We start from the raw sequence: 20,720 nt of genomic DNA, 5'->3' as shown, positions 1-20,720 counted from the left end.
TGCAGGTGCATATTCCCATGCATAAAGACTAGTGGGGGATGTCAGAGCACTTCCTCTATTACACTCTACCTTATTCCCTGAAAACAGTCTCTCACTAAAGCTAGAGCTATGCTGGCAGCCAGCAAGGTGCAGTGATCCTTCTAACACCTTCTACCTCCCAAAGTGATGAGATTATAGACATGCATGCAACCACACCTCGCTTTTTAACATAAGTTCTAGCTCAGGTCTTCTTGCTTGTAGTGCAAGTACCTTTCCCCCACTGAGCCATCTCCTCTGCCAATAGTCCTTGTTTTTTTACAAAAGTAATAGATGTTACATTGCAATATTATGTCACTTTTTCTAACGAACAAATCTCCTGTTCTTCCTCTGTCCACATATATGCCACATTTAACTTTTAATTTTTTTCTCATGGCAAATTGTTTGATGTCAGATAATTGACAAATTCCTTGCTGTCTCTGTAACCAGTGGACCATGTTTCTTCTGACAAAAGCAATAGTCAGTCAAAATCAGCTTGGTAAAGTTTTCTTTCTTTACCCCTTGTCTGAGGATGCATCTTGACTTCCATTAATCCAGAGCAGTCGTCCCAGAGATGATTTCAATCATCTCCTTCATGATGACAACTTGGCAGGTGTGGTTGACCATCAACATCAATTTGATAATCATATCAGAAACACTCTTGCCTGGCATTGTTCACAGACATCATCCTGGCAGAATGCTCACTGCGGCAGATTCCTTCAGGTAGCAGTAGATATCATTGTTCAGATTGTATTTCTGGTAATTCTGCAGCACATCAGCATCCATGTCATCATAAATGTTCACACTCTCAGCAGTTGCAGTGGTATTGATTGATAAATGGGCTTCTTTCTCTTCCATCTCATAGAGATAACAGACTTGAACTGCTTAAAAATTATAAAACCTTCATCAAACACATATCCAGAATTTAACAATCCAAGGACAATGACTGATGAGTCTCTGAAAGTAGGGGCTTTTGTCCCCACATCTTTGAATGATACCCAATACTGGTCAGAATAAGTCCTGTAAAATATGCCCCTAATTTTTTCAACAATCTAACAAGCATAACTTCTTTTCCAGAAACTGTGGGGGTAGCCACCGAAAATTGGATAGTACCACAAAGCCCTGGATCTGAGGACATATTAATAAAGAATTGTGTATTTCTTCTTATGCTTATGTTCCTTACTATCAACCTACTTTATCATACAGAATCAAGGAACTTGTTTCATACACTTCAGCCAACTCCATCTCCCATTCAGCATGAATATACTTCTCAGCTAGCACAGTCATCACAGACTTGGTAATTTTATGAATGTTTCTGATGCACTTCAGTCTCCTGATAATATCTTTCTAAGTTCCAATGTTTCAAACTTAGATCTGTTGCAGTTGTAAGGCACAGGGCAACAATCCTGCAATGCTCCCTATGAGAACATGGTGGAAACTTAAAGGTCAGGCAAAAGGGCCTCATTACACATGCGCAGAAGTTCCCAGCTCATTGACCCTCTTAGCTTGTGTACCTAACTTTTAATTTTTAATTGTTTCCATGTTTCTAAATAACACACACAGTTATTGTTTCATTCGTTAACATTGGCCTATTGCCATCTTATGGTAGAAGATGAGGATTTATTCTACTTACAACCTCATCCATACAACATTCGAGTTATACCACAATGCAAAGCTATCATCTTGAGATAATGGAAACACATTCACCACTGACCCAAGGAGGTATGCTATGATTACATTTCCCTTAGTGTTCAATGACATTTTTCAACGAATTTGAAGTTATGTAATTCTTTTTCTTCCTTTGTATACTGTGACCAATCTAATATCTTTTAATCATCTTGCCTCCAGCAACATATGATCACTCGGTTCCTAAGCCCTTCTGACCCAATAATGATTGGTGCCCACAAGCATAATACTAAAATAGAGTGTGAACAGTGCTTTTTAAGCAGTTAATTTTCTATGGCTGCCACAGCAGAGTACTATCATATGAACTTTGAATCTTCTTATACAACACATGTTTTTACAGGTTTATTTCTTTTTATATTATGCATATGAGTGTTTTCCTTGCATGTGTATATGTGCATCACCTGTATACAGTACCTGTAGAGACCAGAATAAAACATAGATCTCATGGAATGAGCCTTAGAGAGAGTTGTGAGCCATCATGTGGGTGCTAAGGACCAAACCTAGCTCCTCTGTAAGAATGGTTAGAGCTCTAAACTACTGAATCATCTCTTCAGGTCCAGAAAATCCATTTATCATCTCACTGTTCTGTAGGTGTGAAATCAATCTGGAAACAGTGTGGCTTTGATGGTTTCTATGCTTTGAGTGTCACAATGTCTATGATATGATAACTGCATTTATTTCTGGGGCTCGGGGATGGATTTGCTTTCATGCCTGTTCAGTTGTTCAAGAAATTCACTCGCTTACCTTTATAGGACAGAGGTCTTCATTTCCTCACTGGTTGCTAGCCGGAGGGCAATCTTTGCTCCTGAAGTCCGCCCTCATTCCTTCTCACAATTTTTATATCACCTCTCCCTCCAGCAAAAGGGGGTGTAATGGCTGGGACTTGCTCTCACATTTCACGGCTGACATTTCTTTTTTATTTTCCTCTTTTTTTCTCTACAGCCAAGAAAAATTCTCTGATTCCAGTTGGCCTGCTCATATTGCTCATGATCAGCCTGCCTGTCTTGAGGTCTATAAACTGTTGAATTTTCGAAAGTCCTCCTTGCTACCCAGCAGCACGTTTACAGAATTCAAAGACTATGGCCAGAATATCTTTAGTGGATATTTTGTCTCCAAAAGATGCATCCCAGAAAAATCTAGAAGGATGGGAAAACATGAAATTCTGGACAGTTCACAATGATGATGGTGTGTATGAAAATTAGTTTGGAGTGGTAGGCATTGGACCAGGTAATAATGGATGCTCACTATTTCAACTTTCCCATTTTTCTGGCTTTACTTGTTCCTTTTGGGTTCCTTTGGGTACACTATAGTAGAATGTTGCGTCACAGCCTTGTCATAAGCTGGTTATTAAGTAAGTGTCCTTCCAATCTGATTCCTTCTGTTAAGTCCTCTTCTCCAACATGGCCTGTTTTGCTGCCAGGCTTCAGCCTTTCCCTTTACAGTTATCTCACTGCTCATTGTACTGGAAAGGAAGAATCTTTGCAACTAGAGGGTTTGCCATCTGGATTGCCATATGTAATCCCATAAATCCTACTCTAATTGTCCCACAGCACTGCTTTATTTATGTTGTTATGCTGTTCAATGGATCCTATTGCCTTTCCTTTGACTATGGAACTCAAGTCAAATGTGTATGGACATGTACACACACACACACACACACCTCCATGTGCATATGGAAGTCAGAGGAAGGCATCATTCAATGAGCCATCTCCACACAAACACCTCAAATCACATTATTTTCCCGCTCTCCCTCTTCTCTCTATTTCATTTTTCTTCCTCCTCCTCCTCTTCCTCCTCCTTCTATTTTGAGAAAGGGTCTCACTATATAGCTTTGCCTGACCTGGAACTCACTAAGTAGACCAGGCTGACCTCAAACTCACAGAGATTATTGCCTCCTAAGTGAGGGGATTAAAGGCTTAGGGGCTACCACACCCAGTAACAAATCAAATTCTTAAGTTCATGCCAAAAAGACCAAGTGTAAATCCAACAGACCATGACAACCTTCTCTCATACTCTGCCCTAGGCAACTGTGTCTCTTCTTTGCCTTTCTGCCTATCTTCTGTTTTGTTTCCTTCCTCCTTTGTCAATAAAAATGCCCATTCTCTTTCATTTCGTAGGTTCAAACTGTCAAGCTTTCAGTCACAGGCTTCCTCGGGATCCCAAATCATTACATTTCTTTGTTCCATTCTATGTTATTTTAAAAAAAAAGTAGAAAATCTTTCCTATTCATAAGGCAAAGTCTTTCTGTGTGCCCAGGTTTTCTGTGTGTCACCATTCTCCTGTCATAGCCTCCTCAGTGGTGGACTTACTGTTGCATGCCTCCACAGCAGGCCTTTGTCCCATTTTTTCTTTCCATAGCTTAAAATACAGGTCTTTAATACAATTAACTTCAACTTCCTCCTCTCCCTCATCTTCCCCTTTTTTTCCTCCTCCTCTTTCTTCCTTTATAAGTGACAGAAAGTGATATCTTTATCAGTCTCTTTGTTATTATCTCATATATTACATATGTCTCTCCCACTCACCTCCCTCCACCTCTCCTCAGAAAAGAGTAGACCTGCCAGATACATCACCTAAACACACCATAACAAGGTACAGTAAAATCAGGTATGTATTCTCACATCAAGGACAAGGCAACCAGCAGGAGGAAAGGGTCCCAGAAACAAGCAAAAGGGTCAGAGACAGTCCCCACTCCCACTGCTAGGATTCCCACAAGAATACCAAGGTACACATTCATAACATTTATGCAGAGGACATAGGTCAGACACCTATAGGCTCCCTGATCTCTGGGGGCCATGTTCTCCTGATGTGTCTTTGATCCCTGAGGGTCAGATCCTTCCTCTGCCTCCTCCCCAGGACTCCCAGGGCTCTGTCTTATGTTTGGCTGTGGTACTCTGTATCTGCTCCACTCTGTTGGTAGATGATTCTGTTGGTCTCTCTGATGATTATTATGTTGGGCTTTGATCCCAGCATACATGGCAAACAAGACAAACTACAAACCTGACATTTTGTGACTGGGTTGGTGTTCCATTTTTCTCCACTTGAGGCCTTGTCTGGTTACAGAATATGGCCAGTTCAGGATCCATTTTTCCCATTGCTTGTGTTACTCTAGTACATTCCACTGGGTTTCCACCTCACACCTGAAAGGCCTCCCAATTCATCATATCTCACAGTATTTTCTCCATTCCTCCCCACTACACCTGGTCCCTCCTGTTCCCTGGGACACAGTAACTTCTATCTACTTCTCTTGCCACCATGACCTCTTTTTTAGTTTATTAACAGCTCCACTTTTATCTTTACACCTGCATTATACGTTATTTGAAGACAGACCACATGTCCTACTACATATTTGATACGGTTTTCGACTTCTATCCACGTGTCAAATATTCAATTTCTGAAGGAGAGAAATATAAAAGATGCATGTATATTTCTGTTCCACCCACAAATCAGTAATCTGAGCTGAAAATAAAGCATGGAGAACTCTCCTGTGCCATCATTTTGGTGCAGGGTTTTAAAATATTAATCTGTGGCTTGTAAATTTTTACCAATCCCTTCATATATATATATGAATGAATATATCTACTTATCCTAACTTTTTCTAGATTTTCCCCCAGGCCAAAGTTTTGTCACTTGACCAAACATACAGATGTTCTGAGCAGTGGTGTTGTTACATTGAACTCTTGCATACTTTTCACAGGACAATGGGAGAAGAAACCCATCCTTTGACAAATCTGCCAAACTCTTCCCTACAACATTTTACAAATAAGAAACTGAATTTATTTCATAGCTCATTTTGTTGAAAGAGTTTAGGTCCAAATCATGGTCTCTTTAAGGTTCTAACTAGAGGGCTTTGGAGACTCTAAAACCTGAGTCTTTCTTTGATTCTAAGCAGAAAACTATTACTGGAAATGCTGACAGTTGATAAGTTTGAGACGTATGGTCCTATTCTATTTCTCCAAAGTGAGAATGGTAGTTTTAGAAGAAAATTGATAGTGTAAGTAAATCTAACACTTGAAAGAATTTAATTAAATTCCCTCATCTTTAGTGTAAACACCGGACAGAGTCTATCCTTCTGGTAAAGACAGGTAATGGAATTCCCCCATGGCAAATGGCTGTTGCACTGGACCAACTACTGTGGAAAAGGCAGGAGTGATGTCCATGCAAGATAGCCTGTAGTCAACAACAGATAAAGACTCTCCAATTCTGAGTGGGAAATTTATCACAACAGGACACTAACATGTCAGCCTCTTAGGTGGGCTGAGCATCCATCCCTATAATCTGGAACACAGTAGACCATAAGCTCCACAGTGAAAGGGAAAGGCCTCGGCCTCCCTAGACTAGCAAACAATGTCAGTATGGAAAGTACAGAATTTACTTTCAAAACATATCCCAACAATACTAACATTTAGTGGTCTAGCTACTGATTCAGGGCTCTAAAAGCCTGGTTGGTAAATTGAATATTCTTCCTAACACCATTTTTTCTAACAACTAAAGTTCACACTGAAATCTTTACCAATAGACAATAAATGGCACAGTCCTTGAAATCCAGTTGCAACATTTAGCATCATGGCTTTCTTTCTTTTTTTTTTTTTAATCTTTTCTGCCTTTATTTGTTTTTTTTTAAATTTTATTCGATGTATTTTTTATTTACATTTCAAATGATTTCCCCTTTTCTGGTTCCCCACTCCCCGAAAGTCACATAAGCCCCCTTCCCTCCCCCTGTTCTCCCACCCATCCCTTCCCACTTCCCTGTTCTGGTTTTGTCTTATACTGCTACACTGGATCTTTCCAGAACTAGGGGCCACTCCTCCGTTCTTCTTGTACCTCATTTGAAGTATGGATTATGTTTTGCATATTCCAGTTTTCCAAGCTAATACATGGCTTTCACATAGAAAATATTTGTAAACAGTTTTAGAAACCCAAGTGTAAGGGACAGCATTTCCAACTGAGAATGGATTGAAATGGATGGGATTTTATGAAGCAGGTGGCAAGGCAGAAGGAAAGGTGCTTTGCATCTAGACAAAGATATGACGAGGAGGAGAATGATCCCATCACATACTCTGCACCTCTTCCTGAGAAGACTAGGCTAATTCCATGACAGGCTTCACATCAGCAGTTAAGGAGACTAGGCCAAAATCTGTTTCCAAGAACTGAGCAATCCCAAGCAACCATAGGACTCAGAAGCTTCCCCACCACCTGGCCCAAGGCAAGGGCAATGGGTCAGCAGTAGTTTCCAGACTTCCTCAGCTACTTCCTCAGCAAGTTACCAGACCACTCCAGCAAGTTTTCATCCCTCACACGCAGTAATGGACTGTCCATAGAGATGGACTAAAAAGATTAACATAGAGGATACCTGCCCCAGAATTCCCTAATGTGCTTTAAATCAGGCCTCCAAGCTCACTTGGGTGTCTCTCTATCTTGTAATGGGAGACCTCATCATGCTCGACTTATGCAGAATAAAAAACTCTTTGCAATTATATACTATTTGAGTTCGGAATATCATTCTTTGGCAACTGCCCTTCCCACAATTCATGCCTGTAATACCACATGCAGCTATGTAACGTTGGCTGCATCCTCTAACTTCATTGCTTCTGTGTTATATCTATGACCTTCCCTCTGTTGGAAATAACCATTACCTCCTTGCTTCCTGTTAGACGTAGAGTCTTCCCTGTCTCTCACTACTGTTGTGATTCCTATGAACTTTTGAAGGGAAGGTCTTGGATTGAAAGCACATTGAGACAGTTTGTTATGGGATATGGAGTTTAATAAAAGAGTTTTCGACTTTCTGTCTGGTAACTGTTTGAAACAGGACTGGCCAGAAGTGTACAAGGCACAGGAACAGAGGAGCAGCTGGGACAGGGTCCTTCTAGTCGTCACCTGCACCCTGGAGCTAAGGCTGTTCCACAGCCCTCTGTGCAGATGTTCTGCCAAGAGAGAACTTACCTCATAGGAGTGCTCTCACTCCTGGACTCAGAGGTGAGATCTCCACATTCTCTCCAGAAACTATCTGAGGCAGGACCAGAGAAGAGTGCACATGGCACAGGAACAGTGAAGAAGCTGGAACAGGATCCTTTCAGTCTCCATCTGCACCCGGGAGCTCGGGCTTTTCCACAGCCCTCTCTACACAAGTCCTGACAGAAGAGAGCTGGTCTCCCAGTAGTGCTGACACAGGCTTACAGGACCACAGGAGGGACAAAGCTCTACCTAGAGACAGAAAGACCAACTAACACCAGAGATAACCAGTTGGCAAAAGGCAAACACAAGAACCTTACCAACAGAAACCAAAACTAATTGACATCATCAGAACCCAGTTCTCCCACCACAGCAAGCCTTAGATACACCAACACATAGGAAAAGCAAGATTTGGATTTAAAATCACGTCTCATGATGCTGACAGAGGACTTTAAGAAGGACATGAATAATTCCCTTAAAGAAACATGGAAGAACACAGGTAAACAGGTAGAAGACCTTAAAGAGGAAACACAAAATTCCCTGAATTACAGGAAAAGACAACCAAACATGTAAAGGAGTTGAACAAAACCATCCAGGATCTAAAAATGGAAGTAAAGAAAAATAAAGAAATCACAAAAGGAGGCAACTCTGGAGACAGAAAACCTAGGAAAGAGACCAGGAGTCATAGATGCAAGCATCAACAACAGAGTACAAAAGATAGAAGAGAGAATCTCAGGTGCAGAAGATACCATAGAAAACATTGAAACAACAGTCAAAAAATGTAAAATGCAAAAAGCTCCTAACCCTAAACATCCAGGAAATCCAGGACATAATGAGAAGACCAAACCTAAGGATTATAGGTATAGAAGAGAGTGAAGATTTCCCACTTAAAGGGCCAGTAAATATCTTCAACAAAATTATAGAAGTAAACATTCCTAATTTAAAGAAAGAGATGCCCATGGACATACAAGAAGCCTACATAACTCTGAATAGATTGGACCAGAAAAGAAATTCCTCTCTTCACATAATAATCATAATAATCAAAACACCAAATGCACAAAACAAAGCAAGTGAAAGATCTGTATGACAAGAACTTCAAGGCTCTGAAGAAAGAAATCAAAGAAGATCTCAGAAGATGAAAATAGCTCCAATACTCATAGATTGGCAAGATTAATATAATAAAATGGCCATCCTGCCAAAAGCAAACTACAGATTCAATGCAATCCCCATCAAAATTCCAACTTAATTCTTCATATATTTAGAAAGAGCAATTTGCAAATTCAATTGATCTGAAATAACAAAACCCCAGGATAGTGAAAATTATCTTCAACAATAAAAGAACCTGACCTCAAGCTGTACTACAGAGCAATAGTAATAAAAACTGCATGGTATTGGTAGTGACAAGCAAATAGATCAATGGAATAGAATTGAAGACCAAGAAATAAAGCCACACACCTATGGTCACTTGATCTTTGACAACTGAGCTGAAACCATCCAGTGGAAAAAAGATAACCTTTGCTATGTTGGTTAGCATGCAGAAGAATTCAAATCAACCCATTCTTATCTGCAGTAGGTAGCCTTGGGCTTGTATTTTGATGCTAATTCCACTTCTGGGAGGGGCTGCAGACAAGAAGTTGCCTTGTGAACCTTCTCCCTATCTTAGCTTTTCAAGTAAAGGCTAGAGCCAATGATTGAGCAGGAGGAAGTGGGAGGAGCTGAAGAGTTTGGGGGAGGAGAAAAGGATCAATAGGAAGGGGGAGGAGCAACGGAGGAGCCACAGAGAGGATGGGGAAAAGCTCTTGCTCTGGAAAAACCACAAATTATATGGGATAACATAGATGGGAATAGAGTAGTGTAGTAGGAGATCTGTCCAATTTAGGCATATAGTTTGTATTGTTATTGATTGAGTTGAGATTTCTTTTACCTGGTAATTGGGTTGGGAAAATATAGCAACACTTATCTCCTTGTGCAAAGCTCAAGTCCAAGTGGATCAAGAACCTCCACATAAAACCAGACACACTGAAACTAATAGAAAAGAAAGTGGGGAAGAGCCTCAAGCACATGGGCACAGGGGAAAAATTCCTGAACAGAACACCAATAGCTTATGCTCTAAGATCAAGATTTGACAAATGGAACCCTCATAAAATTACAAATCTTCTTTAAGGCAAAGGACTCTGTCAATAGGACAAAATGGCAACCAACAGATTGGGAAAAGATCTTTAGCAATCCTAGATCCAATAAAGGGCTAATATCCAATATATACAAGGAACTCAAGTTTAATTCCATAGAACCAAATAACCCTATTAAAAATGGGGTACAGAACTAAACAGAGAATTCTCAACTGAAGAATATCGAATGGCTAAGAAGCACCTAAAGAAATGTTCAACATCTTTAGTCATCAGGGAAATGCAAATCAAAACAAACTTGAGATTCCATCTCACACCAGTCAGAATGGCTAAGATCAAAACTCAGGTGACAGCAGATGCTGGCAAGGATGTGGAGAAAGAGGAACACTTCTCCATTGTTTGTGGGATTGCAAGCCGGTAAAACTACTCTGGAAATCATTTTGGCAGTTCCTCAGAAAACTGGAGCTAGTATTACCTGAGGACCCAGCTATACCACTCCTGGGCATATACACAGAAGATGTTCCAACATGTAATAAGGACACATGCCCCACTATGTTCATAGCAGCATTATTTATAATAGCCAGAAGCTGGAAAGAACCCAGATGTCCCTCAACAGAGGAATGGATACAGAAAATATTGTACATTTATACAATGGAGTACTACTCAACTATTAAAAACAACAGATTCATGAAATTCACAGGCAAATGGATGGAACTAGAAATTATCATCCTAAGTGAGGTAACCCAGTCACAAAAGAACACACATGGTATACACTCACTGATAAGTGGATATTAGCCCAACAGCTTGGAATACCCAAGATAGAATTCACAGACTACATGAAGCTCAAGAATAAGGAAGACCAAAGTGTGGGTGCTTTGGTCCTTCTTAGGAGGGGGATCAAAATACCCATGGGAGGAGATACAAAGTGTTGATTAGAGACTCTAGGAAAGGCCATCCAGAGACTGACCCACCTGGGGATCCATCCCATATAGTTACCAAACCCAGATACTATTGTGGATGCCAACAAGTGCTTGCTGACAGGAGCCTGATATAGCTGTCTCTGCTAGTGCCTGACAAATACAAAAGGGGATGCTTGCAGCCTACCATTGGACTGAGCATTGGGTCTCCAATGGAGGAGTTAGAGAAAGGCCTGAAGGTGCTGAGAGGTTTTGTAATCCCATAGGAAAAACAACAATATCAACCAACCGGTACCCCCTAGAGCTCGCAGGGACTAAACCCCCAACCAAAGAGTATACATGAATGGACCCATGGCTCCAGCCACATATGTAGCAGAGGATGGCCTTGGACATCAAACAGAGGAGAGGCCCTTGGTCCTGGAAAGAGTCATTGCCCCAGTGTAGGGGAATGCCAGGACAGGGAAGAGGGAGTGGGTGAGTTTGTGACCAGGGTGAGGGGGGATGGGATAGGGGGTTTTCAGAGGAGAATATCTAATAAATAAATCTAATAAATAAATAAATAAGAATAAAAACAAGAGTTTTCAGTGTCGTGGAGAGATAGACAATAACATGTTAAAGGCCTTTAGACTCTCCACTGAAAACCATCTAGCGTCCATAATTACAACTTGTACTTTGGGATCACATTCATATATGTTTGTTTCTCCTCCAGAGAGACATTTTCCTGATAGCAGAAACACATTTTATTTCCTTATTTATCTCTATCTCTTAGCTCAGGGAACGACACATAATGGTTGTCCCATAAATCTTCACTAAGTGAAAGAAATAATTCAGTATCTTTAGTTCAAGGTTCAAAATGAGTGTGATAAAAATCTGTGTTCCTGAAAGTGATTGCTTTATAATTCTATTTCAGCCCAATAGCTGCAAACTTGATTTGCCTTTTGAAACAGTATGCTTGCCTCTGTTTTCCCTACCATGACCCATGATTCTTTCTTTCCATCCTTCTTAGAAAGTTTTGCTTTGGTAGTAGTGCCACTTGTATTTAAACCTAGTACCTGGGAGGTGGAGGCAGGTGAATCTCTGAATTTCAGGACAGCCTGGTCTACAAGTTGCAGAACAGTCAGGACTATACAGAGGAATCTTGTCTCAAAACAAAAACAAAAGCAAACAAGAAGTAAAAGGAGAGAAAGGAAGGAAGGAAGGAAGGAAGGAAGGAAGGAAGGAAGGAAGGAAGGAAGACCAGTTTCTTAAATGAAAACTTCTGACTCATTTTATTTAGTATTGTGGAGAGAGGCATGCCTGTCACATGCTTGTAGAGGTCAGATGATAACCAGTCTCATGATTTTCTACTTCACAGTTCTTATTTATATGTATTCTATCCTTTCTCTGCTGATTAACTGTTTCTCTCTGTGTTTGTCTCTCTGTCTCTCTCTGTCTCTCTGTCTCTGTCTCTCTGTGTGTGTGTCTGTGTTTGTGTCTGTGTGATGTTGTGTTATGTGGGTGGTATGTGCTTCTGCAAATTCAGGCACAAGAGCATGTAGAGACCAAAGTAGACTTGAGATGTCTCTCCTTGATCACCCTCTGCTTTACTTTTTGAGACTAGTTCTTTTCATTAACTTGTAACTTATGATTTTGCTAGACTGGCTGGGGCTGGCCAAGGAGCTTCAGGGATGTATCTACCTCCCCTAAACCCCTCCTATCTGGCATTATAGGTATGTGATTCTTTCTTGGCTTTTTATATTGGGCATTTTGTGTGAGTCCTATTGCGTGGATTCTGAGGATTTGAACTTGGCTTCTTGTGCTTGATGGAGCAGGCACTTTGGCCAACTGAACCACCCACCTCCCTATCCCCATGACTACCCTTTTCTTAAGGACAGGTAAATGGCAAGCATGAGTTTTCTTTGTGTGCATTATACACAGTAGGCAATCAATAAGCATATAATGAGTTAATACCTTGTGTATGGCTCTTTACAACTGCTAAAGCATCTTCAGTGTGACAAGAAAACCCAGTGTTATTTCTTCTGTCCATTCTGTTCTTTAGTTAAAGAAAACAAATAATCAGAAAGCTGAAGGCTTAGCTTATTATCAAACAATGGGCAAGAAACAGGGCTGAATGCTCTGGGGGGGGGGGCCCTGCTTCTAATGCTGAGAGTGTTTACTTCTTCCCTTTGTTTCTCTTTCGTTGGCCAATCAGCTTCTCCCTGCAGGGAGCTCCTTCTTGAAGAAAGTCCCCACTGGGGTCATTGATATAAACCACCTCATGGAATGCTTCAGACAAGGAGCAGTAACAGCTGCCTGACTTGATTAGCCAAAGGAAATTCTTCTGAGCCGGGCCTTCAGTAAAGTGTGGGTGACTCCTTTCTGCTTTTCTGAGTTAACATAGAGAGTAAGCTCTCTCTGGAGTCAGCTCAGAGCCCAGATCAAATTACACACATCTGAATCCATGTCGCCTACATGTTAGTCAATCACATAATCGCTGGGGAAAAAAATCCTGGGCATTTTGGAGCATATATTGTGCTTCTTCAATGTCCATTCAAATACATTACCACATTCAGATCATCCATCAGTGCCCCCAAGGGCAGCAAGAGGCAATTTTATTCCCAGGTGCCAGAAGGAAAACATGTTTGGAGTGATTAAACACATTACCCAGGGTTAGATAGTTACCATTTTCTTGGCTGTGATTGTTTTTTTTTTTATTTTTTGAAGCCTGGAGCCTAAGTAGTCCAGACTTAAAAGAACAAAGAACATTTATTAGTAGTCAAGATGAATATGTACTGTGGGTCAAGAAGACTTGACGCTTAATAAATCACATCAACCATGCAACAAAGAGGGAAACCCTTCCATAGACAACTGACAAAGGAAGTTGTATGCTTCATTTATTTGGTCAATACATAAAACTCATTTTTTATCACATTAGTCTCTGGCAGGCTCCTATGACAGGCATGTTACACTCTAGTCAGTTAAAAAGGCACTATAACCCTGAAAATGAGTAAGTCTATTGTACCAATGATGCATTGTTAACCACTGAGCAAGAACTACTCACATATACCACAAAGAAGTTCACTTTAGCAGCTTGTGTTTTTTTTTTTTTTCAAATATCGAGGAAGATTTTGATGTTCATTGACACAGCATTTAATTTTCCTGGATCTTGGTTTCAACACTAAGCAGGATACATGCTATCAACTTCTCAGAGTGGCTATGGGTGTTAATCTTGTACAATATGTAAATAAACATCTGAAAGGAGGGGAAATTGAATATTGCTTTCAAATACTGTCGTGCTGAAATAAAACATGTTCCATGCTCCCAAACCATAACAATGAGGATAAATCGGCTATAATTCAAAACTCTTTCAGGTCTCACTATGTAGCTGAAATAGGCCTGAACTCTATATCACAGGCTTTCTTCAAATTTGTGAATCTCCTGCTTCAGCCTCCTAAGTGCTAGTCTGATTGATGTATGCCAACATTCACAACTTGATAATGCTTATTAACCAAGTAATTCAAATTCAACAATACTGTAAGTCATAAATAATGCCAAATAAGTACTGTTGCCTTCCCAAGACCCTTGGGAGATGCTGTATTTAGACTTGTCATACTTAAAAACATCTCCAGAAATAGAATTTCTTTTTAGAACCAATTACAAAACCCTCAAAAAACAATCTTATGTCTTAATGATCATACTTCAGTTTTAATTCAAAATTTATGGACCAGCCCAACCACTCATTTGTTTCACTAGGCTTTAAATGTATTACCAAACACCTAGTCTACTCTGATATAAAGCCAGTCCAAATAAATACATCTGAGCCAGGCCATGGAAGTAAGAATGATCTGTTTCTTACTTCAAAGACTACACACATGGCTGGGTTATTGAATAGAAATTGTTAAGTCAATATACTATGTTTTAAACATTTTATTTTTATTAATGCTTTTAGTATATGAGATTATAATTTTCAATATGGCATTTCTATGCTTATATCATTATATTTTGTCCTATTTTAGGGTTTTTTGCTTATGTATGTATTTGGTGTGCAAGATAGATGTACATACGTGTATGTGTGTGAAGGTCAGAGATTGACATTGCGTGTTGTCTTCAATTATATGCCACTTTATTTTTTGAGACAAGGGCTCTCCCTGAACCCAGAACTGTCCAGTCCCAGCTATTATAGCTAGCTAGTTTGTCCTAGGGATTCCTTGTCTATCCTTCTGTGGTGGGGGGAGATTATAGGTAGCTGCTAAGCCTTTTTAATTTTTACGTGGGTTCTATGGATCTAAATTCTGGCTTTCCCACTTCTATAACTAGCATTTTCTTTTTTAATTTTTTAAATATGTTTTATTTTTCTCTTTTTCTTCTTATTGATCATTCCATTCATTTACATCTCAAATGATATCCCGCTTCCCAGTTACCCCCTCCACCAACCCTGTTTTCCATGATATCCACTTCCTGGTTACCCCTCCACCAACCCCCAATCCCACTTCTGCCCCCCTTCCCTTTGCCTGTATGAGAGTGCTCCCCCACTCATCCACACCATCTACATTCTCCTGCTCTACCGCTCCAGCATCCCCCTATCTAGGGCATCCAATCTCCCCAGGACCAAGGGCATCCCTCCAGTTGCTATCAGGCAAAGTCATCTGCTGCTACATATGTATCAGGAGCCTGGATCCCTCCAGGTACACTCCTTGGTTAGTGCTCTAGACTCTGGGAGAACTGGGTGGTCAGGCCAGCCAATGTTGTTCTTCCAATGGAAGTACAATCTCTTCCACTCCTCCAGTCCTTCTGCCAGCTCCCCCTCCACTTTAATCTGATGGTTGGCTCCAAGCATCTGCATCTGCATTGGTCGGTTGCTGGCTAGAAGCTGGAACCACCACACTAGGTTCCTGTCTGCAAGCACCTCTTGACCAAGGCCACAGTGTTGGGTTTGGTGTCTGCACAATGAAGTATCCCCAGGTGAGGCAGTCCCTGGTTGGCAATGTATTTGTATTTTATTCTTATTCATTCCACTCCCCCAATGTGCTCCCCCAACCTCCCTAATCCAGTTCCTCCAGACAAGTACTTGTGCCTTCTGCTAGTTTCGTTTACTTTGTACTACCCCTTCCCTCTTCAGTTAAGATCTCTTCCTCCCCTCTTTTGTTACTGTTATTATACTGTAATGACCTCTATGCACATGAACAGATACACAAGCACACAGATGTATTAATATACATAGATTAAAGTGAAATCTAGATTTTGCAGGTATAAGAGACAACATTGTATTTCTAATTTCAATCTGGCTTATTTCACTTAATATAATAATCTCTAGTGCTATCTTTCCTGTAAATGTCATGCTTTCATTTTTCTTCGTAGCTGGATATAGCTCAATTGTGTATATGTACAATGTTCTATTCATCCATTCATCTGTCGATGGACAACTAGGCTGGTTCCATTTCCTGGCTCTTGTGAATACTGCTGCAATAAACATGTACCAGTGAGGTGTGCTGACATAGTCCTTCAGGTAAATATGTGACGATATTTTCAGGGATGATTTTTAAGGAACCCCCACAGTGGCTGTGCTAGTTAACATTTCCTTGCTCTTTACTTGGTCTTTTGTCCTCATTTGTCTTTTGATGACAGATATTCTGATTGTGGTGAGATGAAATCTCAAAGGAGTTTAAATGTACATTCACCTAATGGTGAAAGATGTTGAATACTTTTTCATATATTTATTGAATATTTTCATTATTTTGATAATTGTCTATTCAGCTCAGTGCCCCATTTGCTGATGAAATGATTTTGGTTTGTCATCAAAACTTTGTAGCTCTTTGTATATTATTAATATTCCATGTCTAATATATAATTGGCAATGGTTTTTCCCATTCTGTAAACTATCTCTTCATTCTGCTGATCTATTTACCTTTTTTTTGTGAGGAACCGTTTTTATTTTTACGGGATTGCATTGGTAATTCCTGGTATCAGTTCTCGAGATGCAGTCCCATTGAAGGAGTCCTTGCTTATTCCTAGATCTTGAATCTTTACCTTCATTTTCCTCCAGCAGGTTCAGAGTTGCAGATCTTACCTTAATATCATTGACCCATTGTGGAGTGATTTTTTTTCCACAGATGGAGAACTATCAATCTAGTTTCCCTCACATCATTTGTGGAAGAAATGATCTTTAATATATGTTTTTGGGCATTTTTGTTAAAAATACAATATTCATTGAAAGTCATTTGTTTTAGTCCACTGATATGTATATGTGATTTTGTTACTATGGATCCAGAGTATAATTGGAGGTCAAGTATTACAATGCCTCAGGTTGCTTTGACTATTTAGGAATCTTTTCTTTTGTTTTGTTTTTTGTTTTGTTTTGTTTTGCTTCCATATGAATTTTAGAACTACCTTCTCTAATTTTATGAAGGATGCCTTTATGGAGATATAATGAATTTGTAATTTCTTTCAGTAACAGCAATTTTTCAATATTAATTGCTTTATTAGCATGAAAGATCCCTTTCATTTTCTACTGTTTTCTTCAATTTTATGAATATTTAAAATTTTTCATTGTAGATGTACGTTCATTTCACTTCTTTGGGATTCTTTTTAAGTATCTTATTTTTTAACTGATGCTAGATCAGGAACTGACAAGTGGAACCTCGGAAAATTGCAAAGTTTCTGTAAGGCAGAGGACACTGTTAATAGAACAAAACGGCAACCAACAGATTGGGAAATACCAATCCTAATCCAATAAAGGGTTAATATCTAATATATACAAAGGACTCAAGAAGTTAAACTTCAGAGAACCAAATAACCCTATTAAAAATGGAGTACAGAGCTAAACAAAAAATTCTCAACTGAGGACTATCGGAATATGGCTGAGAAGCACCTAATCTTTAGTCATAGGGAAATGCAAATCAAAACAAACCTGATATTCCACCTCATACCAGTCAGAATGGCTAAGATCAAAAATCAAGTGACAGCAGATACTGGCTAGGATGTGGAGAAAGAGGAACACTCCTCTACTGCTGGTGGGATTGCAAGGTGTTAAAACCACTCTGAAAATCACTTTGTAGGTTCCTCAGAAAATTGGTACTACCATAGTACTAAATGAGGACCTAGCTATACCACTCCCGGACATATACCCAGAAGATGTTCAAACATGTAATAAGGACGCATGCTCCACTATGTTCATAGCAGCCTTATTTATAATAGCCAGAAGCTGGAAATAACTCAGGTGTTCCTCAACAGAGGAATGGATACAGAAAATGTTATATATTTATACAATGGAATATTACTCAGTTATTAAAAACATTGACTTCAAGAAATTCTTAGGCAAATGGGTGGAACTAGAAAATATCATCCTGAGTGAGGTAAATCAGTCACAAAAGAACACACATACTGTGTACTCATAATAAGTGGATATTAGTCCAAAAGCTCTGAATACTCAAGATATAATTTACAGACCACATGAAGTTCAAGAAGAAGGAAGACAAAAGTGTGGGTGCTTTGGCCCTTCTTAGAAGGGGTACAAAATGCCCATTGGAGGAAATAGAGACAAAGTGTGGAGCAGAGTCTGAGGGAAAGACCATCCAGAGACTGCCCCACCTGCAGATCCATCCCATATACAGTTACCAAACCCAGACACTATTGTGGATGACAACTAGTGCTAGCTGACAGGAGCCTGATATAGCTGTCTCCTGAGAGGCTCTGCCAGTGCCTGACAAATACAGAGGTGGGTGCTCTCAGCCAACCAATGGTCTAAGCACAGGTCCCCAATTGAGAAGCTAGATAAAGGACCAAGGAGGTGAAGGAGTTTGCAGCCCCATAGGAGGAACAACAATATGAACTACCCAGTACCCCCAGAGCTCCCAGGAACTTAGCCACCAACCAAAGAGTACACATGGAGGACCCATGGCTCCAGCTACATAGGTAGCAGAGGATGGCCTGGTCAAACATCAATCAATGAGAGGAGAGACCCTTGGACCTGTGAAGGCTCGATGCCCCAGTGTAGGGGAATGCTAGGTCAAGGAAGCAGGAGTTGGTGGGTTGGTGAGCAGTGGGAGGAGGGATGGGATAGGGAGTTGTTGGAGGGGAAACATTGAAAGGGAATAACATTTGAAATGTACAAAAAGAAAATAACCTACTAAAAAAGATTTTCTTTACTCATTTTTCCCTAATGAATTTGTTATTGATACATAGCAAGGCTACTAATTTTGTGAGTCAGTTTTGTATCCTGCTAGTAGGCTGATGGTATATATCATCAGGTTTAAGAGATGCGCAGTGTGGAGACACCACAATTTCTTACTTTGGATTTGGGTCCCTTTTGTTTTGTTTTTCCTTTAGTAAAGAATTTAAGCACTATATTGAATACTATTGTAGATAAGTTGCACAATTGTCCCATTCTAAGTTTTAGATAACATTCTTTCAGTTTATCCACATTTAATATAATGTTGCCTATGAGTTTAGAATATATGCCTTTATTTTGTCGACATAGGTTCCCTTCTAATTCTACGTTCTTCCACCATGAAGGGATGTTTAACTTTGTCAAAGTCTTTGTCTATGTCTATTGAGATGATTCCATGGTTTCTGTGTTTAATTTTCTTTGTGATTTCGGTTACATTGATTGCTTTGTGTATTTTAAACCAACCTTGCATATCTGAGGTGACAAAAAAACTTAGTCATGGTGCATGAGATGCATGAGTTCTTGAACTCAATTTGCATGTATTTTATTGAGAATTTTTTTCTGTTATGTTCTTCTGAGAAATTAATCTATATTTTTTCTTGTGTCCTTATCTGGTTTAGGAATTGTAGAATAAATTTATTGGTATTTCTTCTCTTTCTACTTTGAGGAATAGTAAGAGGAATTTTGGTGTTAGCCCTTCCTTGAAGGTTTTGTAGAATCAAGGGAGTATGTCTAATCCTGACATTTATGTGTGGGGGAAAACAGACATTTACTATTGTTTCAATCTCATTGCTTATTACAGATCTGTATAAGTTACCTTAATTTCATTTCAGAAGTCTTACACATCTAAGAATTTATTCACTTTTATTCAGGTTTTAAAATAGACGTTTTCAAAATATTTTCTAATGATCCACTTGATTTCGCTGGAATCTATTATGACAAAATCCTCTTTTTCATCTCTCTATTTATTAATTTGGGCCTTCTCTTTTTTGCTTAGCCTGTCTAGGAGTTTTTCAGTCTTGTTTAAAAGAATTAGTTTTGTCTTGATTGACTCTATGTGTTGTTCTATCAATCTCTAATTCACAAAATTATGCTCTGATTTTTATTATTTCTTGCTGTATACTGTTTGGGGGGGTTAAATTTTTTCTTCTAAGTTTTTGAGGTATATCATTAGGATATGTAATTGAGATAGCTTGGGTTTTTAATGCAAACTGTTATAGGTATAAATTTTCCTCTTAAAATTGGGTTAGTTCTATTCAAAAGAGTCTGGTAAGTTGTAGTCTCATTTTCATTTGAGTCTAGGAACTTTTGAAACACCCTTACTATATTTTTCAATGACCAATCTGTCAAGACCATAATGGTCATTCTCTATATATTTGTGTAGTTTCTATCTTTTTTTTTCAACAGTTTGAATGTCTTTATCTCAATTTAATGCTTATGTTGAAAGTTAATTCCAAAGCAATGGTGTTTGGAGGAGGAGCCAAATAGGAGGTGATAATGTTTTGAATGCTCAACCACCCTATTATTATTTTGCTATAATACTATGCCTTACCTATATCACTTCAAAGGCATGTAGAAATATCTGTTTGGTATATTCTAAAAGAATTGCTCCTTCAAAGAGTGTGTAATATAATCATGATAGAAATTGTCAAATATGCTTAGAAACTCACAGTTTTGTGTCTCACTATCAAAGTCTGATCATGTTCATTTCCTAATACCCTTGTCACTGAAGCATATTGTTAAACCTTTGTTCCTTGAAAATCTGATGTTAGAAAAGGTTCTTCAGTGTGGTTTTGATCTATATCTTTCTCATTACATAGTGAAGTCAAACACCTTTTGTCCTGTTTCAAGTACATCTCCATTTTCATCAAATGGTTATTTTTA

At 39.3% G+C, this 20,720-nt stretch overlaps 1 pseudogene; it reads right to left on the bottom strand.

Annotated features, from left to right (window-relative positions):
- Positions 1-564: 564 nt before the first annotated feature.
- LOC127674682 (ATP synthase subunit gamma, mitochondrial-like) lies at positions 565-4,784 on the bottom strand (annotated as a pseudogene).
- Between the last annotated feature and the right edge of the window lie 15,936 nt (positions 4,785-20,720).

Source organism: Apodemus sylvaticus, chromosome X (genome assembly GCF_947179515.1).
Source record: "Apodemus sylvaticus chromosome X, mApoSyl1.1, whole genome shotgun sequence".
Lineage (NCBI taxonomy): Eukaryota > Metazoa > Chordata > Mammalia > Rodentia > Muridae > Apodemus > Apodemus sylvaticus.
This window is presented reverse-complemented; position numbering and strand designations above follow the sequence as displayed.